At 38.9% G+C, this 11,344-nt stretch overlaps 1 pseudogene; it reads right to left on the reverse strand.

The window, feature by feature from the left end:
* Nucleotides 1-1,890: 1,890 nt before the first annotated feature.
* LOC134675504 (cytochrome c-2-like) lies at nucleotides 1,891-2,222 on the reverse strand (annotated as a pseudogene).
* Between the last annotated feature and the right edge of the window lie 9,122 nt (nucleotides 2,223-11,344).

Here is an 11,344-nt window from a genome sequence, read left to right on the forward strand (position 1 = left end):
CTACTAAAGGGGCAGGTATAAAAGAACAAAATTATTAAAAGCCGAACATAATGGATTGTATTCGAAGTAAATATACAACTTTCATTAAATTCTAGGATGGTTCGTTTTATCTTTGCTGTAAGACTTACAGTTCGCGCACGAAGTCCGAACACCTACAATAATATTTTACTCTTCGAAGCCCGCAAATATATGTGACACGCTCTCATGACTCTACTAATAAGATGGTGTCAGATATTTTTGTGGCCTTCGTTGTGTAACATATTATTGCAGGTGCACACCCGAATTCCTTAGCCCCCAAAATTCTTGGAACTCGTGCGGAACTGTAGTCAAAATATTATTACCATGAGGGCTGCGATTTGTATAAAAAACACTATAGCAATTATTAAAAAGTACCGTAACTTTTCTCAACATTGCCTACATCCCCAAATATTTGACTGTAATAAATTATTTTACACCATGCATGAAATAAAGCACAAGAAGATTAATAGAGTAGATAGCAGTTACTTTTAGATACAATTTCTATTTTTAAACCCGTATAAGACTGTAAAGAGCGGGTAATTTTGATTGTGACGTCACGTGCTAGTGTTTCATATAAGTAATTTCCATAGTAGCAAAATAGATTTGACGGTTCGAGGAGGGAAACTGATCTGACTAGTGGTCAAATACCCTATTCCCATTCCCATTTTATTAATTTTGTGTGTTTTTATGTTTTAATTTTAATATTAGCTGCATGTTTGTTTGTTGTTGTTGTTCTTGTAGTTTTAAGTTATTTATAACATAATTCAAACACAACGTAAAATTGTTTTATGAATAAATGAATAAGAATTATCTGGTTCAAAAAAATCCAATAAACGGCCGTCTATATTTAATTCTTTATAAGGTGAAGCTAGTAGCTTTGGGGCTATTTCGAAAATCGAATAATTTTGAAATTTGCAAATATCTCCAAAGCACATTGTATTGTAGCAACAGTAAGCAAGATGCTTCAGTAAGCGCTGTAGAAACGTAAAGTTCGTTTTTTTTAGCATTAGAAAGAACTCCGCAGAAGCAAGCGTGCAGTTTTTATCAGGCTCGTTAATTGTTAATAATGATTGAATTATCTAATGTAGCATGGTCAATACATATAATTTACTTCAAATTGTTACCGCTAAAAGTGCCAGATTTAGAACCACAAGCGAACTTCTGCGAAGTTCTTTCTAATGCTAAAAAAAACGGACTATAAGTCTTGGAAAAGTATGAAGTCCTTCTGGTTTTTTTTCATAGGAGGCAAACGAGCAGACGAAGCACCTGATGGTAAGCGATTACCGCCGCTCATAGACACCTGCACCACCAGAGGGGTTGTAAGTGCGTTGCTGGCCTTTAAGATGGGAGTAGGTATCCTCTTTTCTTGCAGGTTTGAAGGTCATACAGTCAGCCAAGCAAGTGGTCTACCACTTTTCGACTCTATCATCTGATTAATAGAGACGAAAAGTGGCAAACCACTTTTTTGGGTGACCGTACCTGTCCGGAAATACCGCAGGCGACAGTTCATTCCACAGTTTAGCAGATATTATCTATGTCACTTTCGAAGTTACCCCAATGCATCATAAATTGAAGAAAGGCTACCAAAATTAGGAATTAAATGTCCTTAAGTAAGGTCAGCAATGTTTGGTATAACATGCAACGTTGAGAATCTTTACGGCACCTAAAATACACTAAATCTGTCATTCTCAACCAAACGGGTACTTATTGTCGGTTGTCAATATGCGCTATTTCCATATAGCTTCATTTTGACATCAACCTTATCAACAACCGACAACAAACGACCTTTTGGTTGATAACGTCACAAATGGTCAAACAGACACTTCATATTCCAGTCGTTAGTTCCTAGCAGTTAGCATTACTTGGTTTCTTCCTTTACTTGGTTACTTCGTAGCAGACTTAAGGTACGCGACGAGATCTTCCACATCCGACGGCTTTTTAAGCCCCGCAAACACCATTTTTGTGCCAGGAACGAACTTCTTCGGGTTTGCCAGGTATTCAGTCAAAGCTGCCTCGTTCCATGTCACCCCTTTATTCTTCATAGGGTCCGAGAAGTTGAATCCGGCAGCGGTGCCTGACTTACGGCCGAAAAGACCGTGGAGATTGGGCCCAACTTTGTGTTTCCCCCCTGAATCTACGGAATGGCATTGCGCGCAACTTTTTACAAACAGCTTTTTGCCATTGTCCGCGCTCATGTTTTACATTTAGGTTTGTGCGTTGGTAAAAAAACTAGCTATTGTTTTTTTATCGTGGGAGATTGAGGTGGAGACGGGGCTTGATTTTTTTTGACATTTTTGACAATGCACGACAGTTACTTTTTGTTTGTTTTTTTAGAAATGGGAACTCTTTTGAGTTTCGTTATTGAGTTTCGGTGCCTTATGGTCACCTTTCATTTCGTATTTTTTGTCACAGATTAATAAATAACGTTTTTAATACAGTTGCTCAAAAAGTGCTACTTTACGTAGCTGTTTAGCGTGCGGAAAGTTGGTTATCTCGAACTAGTGCTTTTTACTTTTCCAATTTTTTTAAATTTATACTTGTTCCAATTCACGACTACTTATTGATGAGTGTTAATATTTGTTTCCTTTAAACGTCGTAATCAGCATAAAAACCTACCGTTAATGTAAGAATACGAAAAATATTACATATTTCATATTTAATTACTTACCTCTTCATCATTATAACACGTTTATTTTTTAATATTCAATATTGAAAATTCCGTTCTTAATAAGTTGACTGAATGGAACGGAATAGCTGCCAAACGCCCATAGATATAATATACTTAAAGACGACGTCTAACCGAGCTGTCACTGTTACCACTTTTGTTTAGTGTACGATTAACAATGTTTTTCTTATTTTTTCGCAACTGTATTAAAAAACGTCGTTCGATACACGTGCGGAAATGTCATTCTTCACTCGTCCCGAGTCTTGCCACTCGCCTGCGGCTCGTGGCAAGATATCTCGGTACTCGTGAAGTAATGACATACCTTCCGCACTAGCATCGAAATGTACTATTTGAAACCATGCCGTTTGCTGTGCTTAAAAAATTTGGTAAAATTTAATTAAAATTGATTTTCCAGAAAGATCTATTCGGAAAACCTTTGATAGTTTCGGAATAACAATACATTCTGTGACTTCTCTATATGCACAGACCATTACGGTTTACGAGTCATTTTTTTGCTTGATATCTTGTAATTAAAAATCCTAGAAAAGTTACAAAAAAATCAAACAAAAAATTTACTTGTAAACCGCCCAAGTAGACCTAATACTATGTAAAAAGAGGGCTCTCTTTACCTATGTATATAGATACGTACGGTATCGTCTTGGGTCGTCCCATTCATTTTTCGTCAAGTTTTTAAATTAGTCCTATTCTGCTTTCGTCACTCATTCTACATTGAAAGCCACCGACGATTGTGACGAATGTAGCATGAGTGACGAAAGCAGAATAGGACTAATTTAAGAACTTGACGAAAAACGAATGGGACGACCCAAGACGATACCATACGTACTTACTTTACTCTTTGGCACAAACTGTGACTCTACATACTTGTGACCTCAATAAAAGTTAAGGGTTTATTACGTCTGAGAGAAACAAAGCCAATAATAAATAAATCGTTTATTCAATAAACTAGACACACATTTTACAATTTCGCATTCAAGAAATATTTCCTCACCCAACGAAAAATCATTTAGGTATATACAGTCGACGTCATATATATGTTTACACTTTTGCACCTTACTCCTTTGTAATAAGGCGAATAATGTAAACATATCTTTGACATATAGACTTTGATATATGGACTATAGACTACACAATTAGGATTTTACTTGCGACCGCCATAGTTGCTTAAAGTAAGCCATTATGTCTTCCCGTTCCTGAGGTTTCTTCAGGCCAACGAACAGCATCTTGGTCCCCGGTACCTCTCTCCTGGGGTCTTCTAAAAATTTTAGTAGGGTCTCGTCGTCCCAGATGTATGCCTTCTTAAAAAGGTCTTCAGAGTATTTGTAATCTGAGAAAAAAAAAAGTTTTTGGCAAGAATTCAATTTTTTGGTACAAGCTTTTATCGCTGACCGTACTTTTCTTTCCACAGATTAGGTTATTTTGTTTTATCACAGAGTTCTTATGGCCACCTCCGGTCCCCATCATCAGATCAGCTCGATGGTACCATAATATTGCATTGTCACCCGACTAACATATGTATGTAAATTTTCATCTTCAATGGAAGTCGGAAAATGGGTCAAATTTTGCTTGCAAGATTTGACATTTATAAACATAGTTACATAACTACAATTATGTACCTAACAGTAGTAGCTAATGGCCAATATTGTTATCAAAAGGTTTATAGTAGGTTAGTATAGCAATTTGCAGTGCGCTAGCTGAGTTAACGCACTAATTTAGTATAGTGTAAAGACAGTTAGCCAGTTAGTGACCCAATCTAGTGCAATCGCATATCGCATGTGCTCTGCCGCACTAACGCTTTCTAGCGCACTAGAACGCATAGTGTAAATGGTTTTAGCGCGCTCAGCGCTTACTGTGTAAGGTCAGTTGTCGGCACGCCACCGACGCACTCGAACACGCGTATAAGGGTCAAACATATCACTGTGTTACGTTCTTTCCTGTAGACATACACAAGAGTTAAGGGCTATAAAGGTTAATTTTCTTATTTAACGCTTATCCACGTGAAAAGGTCCTCATTTTATTTAGAGAACTATGATAAAATCATTACTTACATGCCCACAAGCTGTTAACTATTGCCCACAGGAGAGAAAACTAGCGTGTTCGCGCGAACTGTACATTTTTCTCTACGTTCTCTCTAGTTAACAGCTTGTGGGCATGTAATTAATGATTTTATCATAGTTCTGTAAATAAAAGGAGGACCTTTTTACGTGGGTAAGGGTTAAATAAGAAAATTAACCTTTATAGCCCTTAACTCTTGTGTATGTCTACAGGAAAGAACGTAACACAGTGATCTGTTTGACCCATAATGGATGTTTTATTGTTTTAGTTATTGCATTTCAGTTCAAAATGACGCAGCCACAGCCTAGGGAAAAGTAAGTACCTACTGCTAAAATCTTCTTCTTCAATCATGAACTTTACAAAGACATGCCATTTTTATGGGATAAAAAACATAAAGATTACAAAAACAAAGACATTAGATATTATGGTAACAATGTGCTTCTTGAAACGTACAAAGAATTCGACTGAATTCGACCTTCGACTGAATTCGACCTTCGACTGAAACGCGACGTTCGATTCGAACGATGATCACTGCTGAAATGAAAATAAGACACTAACTAGCGTCGCTAGCTAGTGTAGTGTAATGAACAAGCTCTTTTTAGGGTTCCGTACCCAAAGGGTAAAACGGGACCCTATTACTAAGACTTCGCTGTCCGTCCGTCCGTCCGTCCGTCTGTCACCAGGCTGTATCTCACGAACCGTGATAGCTAGACAGTTGAAATTCTCACAGATGATGTATTTCTGTTGCCGCTATAACAACAAATACTAAAAACAGAATAAAATAAAGATTTAAATGGGGCTCCCATACAACAAACGTGATTTTTGACCAAAGTTAAGCAACGTCGGGAGGGGTCAGTACTTGGATGGGTGACCGTTTTTTTTTTGCTTTTTTTTTGTTTTTTTTTTGCATTATGGTACGGAACCCTTCGTGCGCGAGTCCGACTCGCACTTGCCCGGTTTTTTATCTCGCCGAGCAACACTTAATTAGCGCTCTGCAAATTGTATAATGTAATGCCCGCTTTACTAAAGGTGGAGGTTCGCGCCGCGACGGAGACTAAGCGACCGAGACGAAAGACCGCGACGAGAGACCGCGACCGTCACTTGACCATAGGCAACATATAAGCGACAGTTCGCGAGCGAGACAGAGACTCTCGCGTCTCTGTCGCCTGTCTTCGTCTCGCTCGCGAACTGTCGTTTACATGTTGCATATGGTCAAGTGACGGTCGCGGTCTCCGGTCGCGGTCTTCTGTCTCGGTCGCTTGTCTCTGTCGCGGCGCGGACCTCCACCTTAAGGCTCATTTTTGGTGTTGCTGGGTGGTGGTTATGGTAGCCTAGTGAGATAGAGTATAATATTTACACCAGTGAACAGGCAGCACATTTATTTGCCACCGTAGTAAAATAAATACTTACGGCGTGATTCGGGAAATAAATTAGAGATTCACTAGATACGAAATAGTAAAGATGACGTTCCACGGTAAAAGGTACCATTGCCTCGGCTGAATACTGGAGCGGCGTTAATAATAGCGTAAGCGCCAGCCGCCATAAGGTACCTTTTGTTGTGAAACGTCACATAACTTTACTATTTCATATCTAGTGAATCTCTAAGTCATTTCCCAAATCGCACCGTTATCAGGCGTGGCTCACTCCGCGATTTCGTCGCTTTGCTACAGGTAGCTAAAAGTACATCCGTTCGACCCCAATTTTGGGGTTTGCCATAAGCCGTGCGTGGCGCTGTCGCCACCTAGCGGCCATATCTGTCCTGATCGTAACAGACGCGTTTTGTTAGAGAGTGAGTCTTCTGTACCTAGTACTATTATTTTTATTCTGTGCCGTTACCTTCAGCCGTGCAGGATCTTTTTCCATAAAACCCGTACAGATTGGGTCCCACTTTATGCTTTGCTCCTAATTCCATGGAGTGGCAACAAGCACAGCGGGTTAGGAAGAGCTTCTTTCCAACGTTGGGGTCACTAAAGTCTTTCATATTTACTTCAAAATTAGTGGGTTTGTAAATTTAAATATAACCATAAATTTAGTGGTCTTGTAAATTTAAAACTGTGAATTTAGTGGTTTTGTTTTAAGGTGAAAAGTGAATGAATAAAATATGGCGTTATAACTTATAATTTTACGTGAATTTGACAGTTGTCATAAGTTGTCAGTGACTGAAACAGTTACAGGCAGGTAGGTTTTATATTAGAGTCGGATCAAAAAAAGTCTGCAATGGATTTGATAGCCCACGCTACCTCTACCTTGCCCACCCACGCAGTATAAGTGCCATTTATACGTCATAATTTCATAGAAGTTTGACGTTTAAAATAACACTCGCCCTGCGTGGGCTATCAAATCCGCTGCAGACTATTCTTGGTCTGACTCTAATAAACCTTAATAGGGAATAGTACGCTAAACTTTGCGTAGGGGGCGCCACTACTACAATCCATCACAATCTGGCTATTTTGTATGTAATATTGACAAATGACAATGTCTGATAAAGTCATAAATATTAACAAAATGCGGCCCGCGTCCACTTCGTTAACTGCTATGTGGCCCTTGGCTGCTAAAAGGTTGCCGACCGCTGATCTAACCTATCACTCTTGGATATTCGAGTGATAAAGAGGCAGATAACTAAATTTCGATTTTCGCGTTTCCCGCGCGGTAGGCTCTTAACAAACCGCCTTGATGCATCAATGTCATATTTTATCGTCTGTGAAAACTTGTCAAAAAACTGTTTAACCCTTAACATGGCAAGACATGATATAATGTATCCACCTATCACGTGGAATATTTTTGGGGATAGTAATGAGTAAAAAAGTACTATACTCGTATTTAAGAAAAAAAAATTAAAAGCATTCTGAAAGTAGGGTTTTCAGGACGTCCGTTAAAACGGACATTGCCACGAACCTTATATATTGATTACTCCCAAGGTTGTCCTAAGAAACGGACAATGCCGTTATACAGTTTAAGAATACAACATTTTTTAAAGAATTACAGGGCAAGAAAATTTAAAATTATTTCAATAACACACTAGTGAATGTTTGGAAAAAATGTTTAATTCGATTACTAAGAAGAAAAAACTTACGGGAAACATAATAATACCATATTTACTTCTAGTGTTGATGTGTAAAACGACCCAAGTACAGATATATTAAACAAAAATATACATTTTAAAGCTACGTATACATGGAAAATAGGCTCATAAAGCTAGTTACACATTACAATTATTGTAAGTAGCATTACTTTACTTAAATGACCACACCGTTTATCACTATGGTCTCACAGTTCTATGTCTTGCTTGTTTTTTTACTACCCGGACTATCTGGAACCTAAGCTGGTGGTAGAGTGTAGCTGTAGTTCCAGTAAAAGTTTAGATATTTTTCAGTCTCAATGGCCTCTGGCAACATATTGGGAATATATGGTTCCTCCTTGGCGAGAACCAGAGTCTTATCTATGTCATGCTCCCATACCGCAGGCTTTAGTTGGCGGTGCTTGACATCATCAGGTATAATAATATTCTAATAGTTCTTGTACCCTAGTAGAAATGCTTTGCTTCGTCTGCCCGACATATAAAAGACTATATTCGAAATTAGCTATTTACTCTCCTGAATTTCGTAGAGATTACATTTTACAGGCCTCAGGAACTGTAGCATCTTCATCATCGACTTGAAATAGGTTTTAACCGTAGGACATTTCAAGACGTGCCAATAATTTGTATACTGAAGCGAGTTATGCATTTAATGGCTAGGAATTAAGTTTTGTAGATGGAGTACTAGAGGACAGGTCGTGTTCGGGTCATCAGGTCGAGTATTATGAACAACTTTTTTCCCACAAGGACCACGTTAGACTTCGAAATTATATTTAAATACAGACAGTGCCATTCACAATGAGGCGCACTAAACTTTAATAGCATGACAATAAGAATAAAAGCACGCGTGTTCGTAAATGAACATATATTTGTCCATCATATTTGACATCCTGTTAGAAAGTGACCTGGCTGAAAAAGAGTCAGATTGGGGCAAGGCAGATGTACAATCTGCCTCTAGTAAAATTTCGTCAGTATTTTTTGTTATCTCACTCTTCTGAGTCAGATGGTGGAACCACCTGAAATTAAAATATATAAATATGTACACATATACTTATGTATAACGAAACCCCAACGCAACAATAGCCTATAAAACGACGATAAATGAAAAAAACAGTATATACCCTATGTATGGCAATGTCCGTTTTCTGTCACAATCTTGTCTCCGCACAAGCCGGCACTGTCCGTTTTTTAGGACGTGCTAAATGGTACTTTGTTACCAGTACTATCGACAATGTCACAAAAATGGGACAAGATATATTTCGCAATTTTTGACTTAGAATTAATCTATGATTTAATGAGCTTTATATAAAATAACAATGTCTAACTCATCTAGTAATAATGTCAACAGAAAGAAAACACTTTGGCTATTTACTTTATATTCTATGGCGTCAGGAACATACTCTGTCGCAAATTCAGCGAATTTCAAATTTCAACTGCCGCCTGCGCATAAACCGAATTTTGTCTGATATTGTCTTAAACTAGGAAAATAAGTACAATTCTCGCACTTTCTTTAACGTACTTTCTTTTCTAGCCTGCACTTAGTGTTTATACTTGGCGCCACATTTAGTACCTGTACTAAAAAAGTGACAGAAAGGCTTTAAGGGTTAAGGCGTAGTATGTATACGTTACTCTATGGCACAGAATAAATAATAGTACTAGGTACAGAAGACTCACTCTCTAACAAAACGCATCTGTTACGATCAGCACAGATATGGCCGCTAGTTGGCGACAGCGCCACGCGCGGCTTATGGCTTTCCCCAAAATTGGGGCGGAACGGATGTACTTTTAGCTACCTGTAGCAAAGCGCCGAAATCACGGAGTGAGCCACGCCTGTCTATGGTTTACTAGAGGTGCTAGTGCTGCACTCTGGCGGCAGCACATTGCAGTAATCCTCTATCTGTTTGCATCATGTATTGTAGCTCAGTAGCGCCCTCAATAAACTTCTACATATCCTCCTAAAACCCAAGGTCCTACCTATGGTACTTCTTCAGTTCGATGAAATTTAAACCATATTCAATTGGAACAGAGTTGCATTTCTTTTGTTTCGTGGAATTTCGAAACAAATATAATTCAACCCTATTCCCTGCACTATATATAGGTTCAAATTTCATTGGCAAATTCAGGGTTTCGCATTTGTAAAGCTGGGCCTTAGGAGGATATTTTTGTCGGCTGTAATTTTGATTCACAGCATTTGTAATAATTTTATAACAAGTGTTGTTTTCACGGAAGTTGCCGAACGTGTTCCTGCGTAGAACTAAAGTCGGAAAGCGGTATAGTTTACATTGTGAGGCGTTAAAAACATTTAACATCGGGTGCTTTATTAATAAGGAATTTTGGGTGTTATTAAAACGAGACAGGTGAACTAAACGCTTGTAAAATCATAAAAGTCTGACACCCTGCCCGCCCGTTTCTTAAAAGTTTGTAACTTGTAACACATGGAAGGTACACTCCATATACAAGCGGATGTCACTTTTTGACAGCTTTCTATAAGCTTTTGATGCTTTTGAGAAATGGGCCCCATGGCCCGATTCGGATTTTGAAATAGACATCTATTAGATATCTTGTAGACATCACCAAGACACGATTCTGGAGATACTCTTGAACGATTTCCTCAGGGTACGACTTAGATATCCAATTCATTTCTAATAGATATCTTACGCTATCAAACGTAAAAGTGACATTGGTTGCCCGAATTGCGCTGCAAAAGAGAACTAGTTGATATCTAAATGGACGTAGTTACGCGAAAACGTTCCAACCCACAGCGACCCCATTTTGAGATAAACGCAATTTTGTGTTTTAGCGGTACACTTTTTCCCTGTAATTATTTCAGGCAAATACTATTGGTTTTACTGTGGAATGCCAAACTGGTTATTGAATGATATGCATATTTTTTGTAAATACATAATACAAGGGGCATATAAATAGGTAAAACGAGTTTGAAACGTTTTCGCTAAATTTAATTTTGTATGAAACTTGTTAAATAGCAATTATGCATAAACGTTCCAAAACGAATTTAAGTGTATGTAATGAATTTAAATTGACCTAAAGCATATAACATTGTTTTCTTCTTTTTGGTTATTTAAGTTTGATTAGTTAAGTTTTGGAGGAGGAAACAGTCGAGTACGAAACCTCGATTTTTGAGATTTTTACGCAGGATGTTTCGCCTGTCCTCTAGGCTCTGAGCAGCCCTACGGACATCCGCCTCGTTTTCCCCCAGGAGGGCTAGGTCGTCTGCATACCCAATAATTCGGTGGCTACCGTTCAACTCTACTCCGCCACGCCAGAGGCTATAACTTTCTTGGTGACATATTCGAGCACCAAGTTGAAAAGTATGGGAGAGAGCATCCCCTTGCTTGAGACCCGTACCGACATCAAACTGGTCTGTTACGCTACGTCTTACGTAGGCGAACAACGCGCGAACGCGGCGCGGCGCGGCGCGGCGAAAGCGGCCGCCGCCGCGCCGCGCCGCGCCGCGCCGCCTGACATTCGCGTGCAAATCGCGCCGCACCGCG

Source organism: Cydia fagiglandana, chromosome 22 (assembly GCF_963556715.1).
Source record: "Cydia fagiglandana chromosome 22, ilCydFagi1.1, whole genome shotgun sequence".
NCBI classification, from domain to species: domain Eukaryota; kingdom Metazoa; phylum Arthropoda; class Insecta; order Lepidoptera; family Tortricidae; genus Cydia; species Cydia fagiglandana.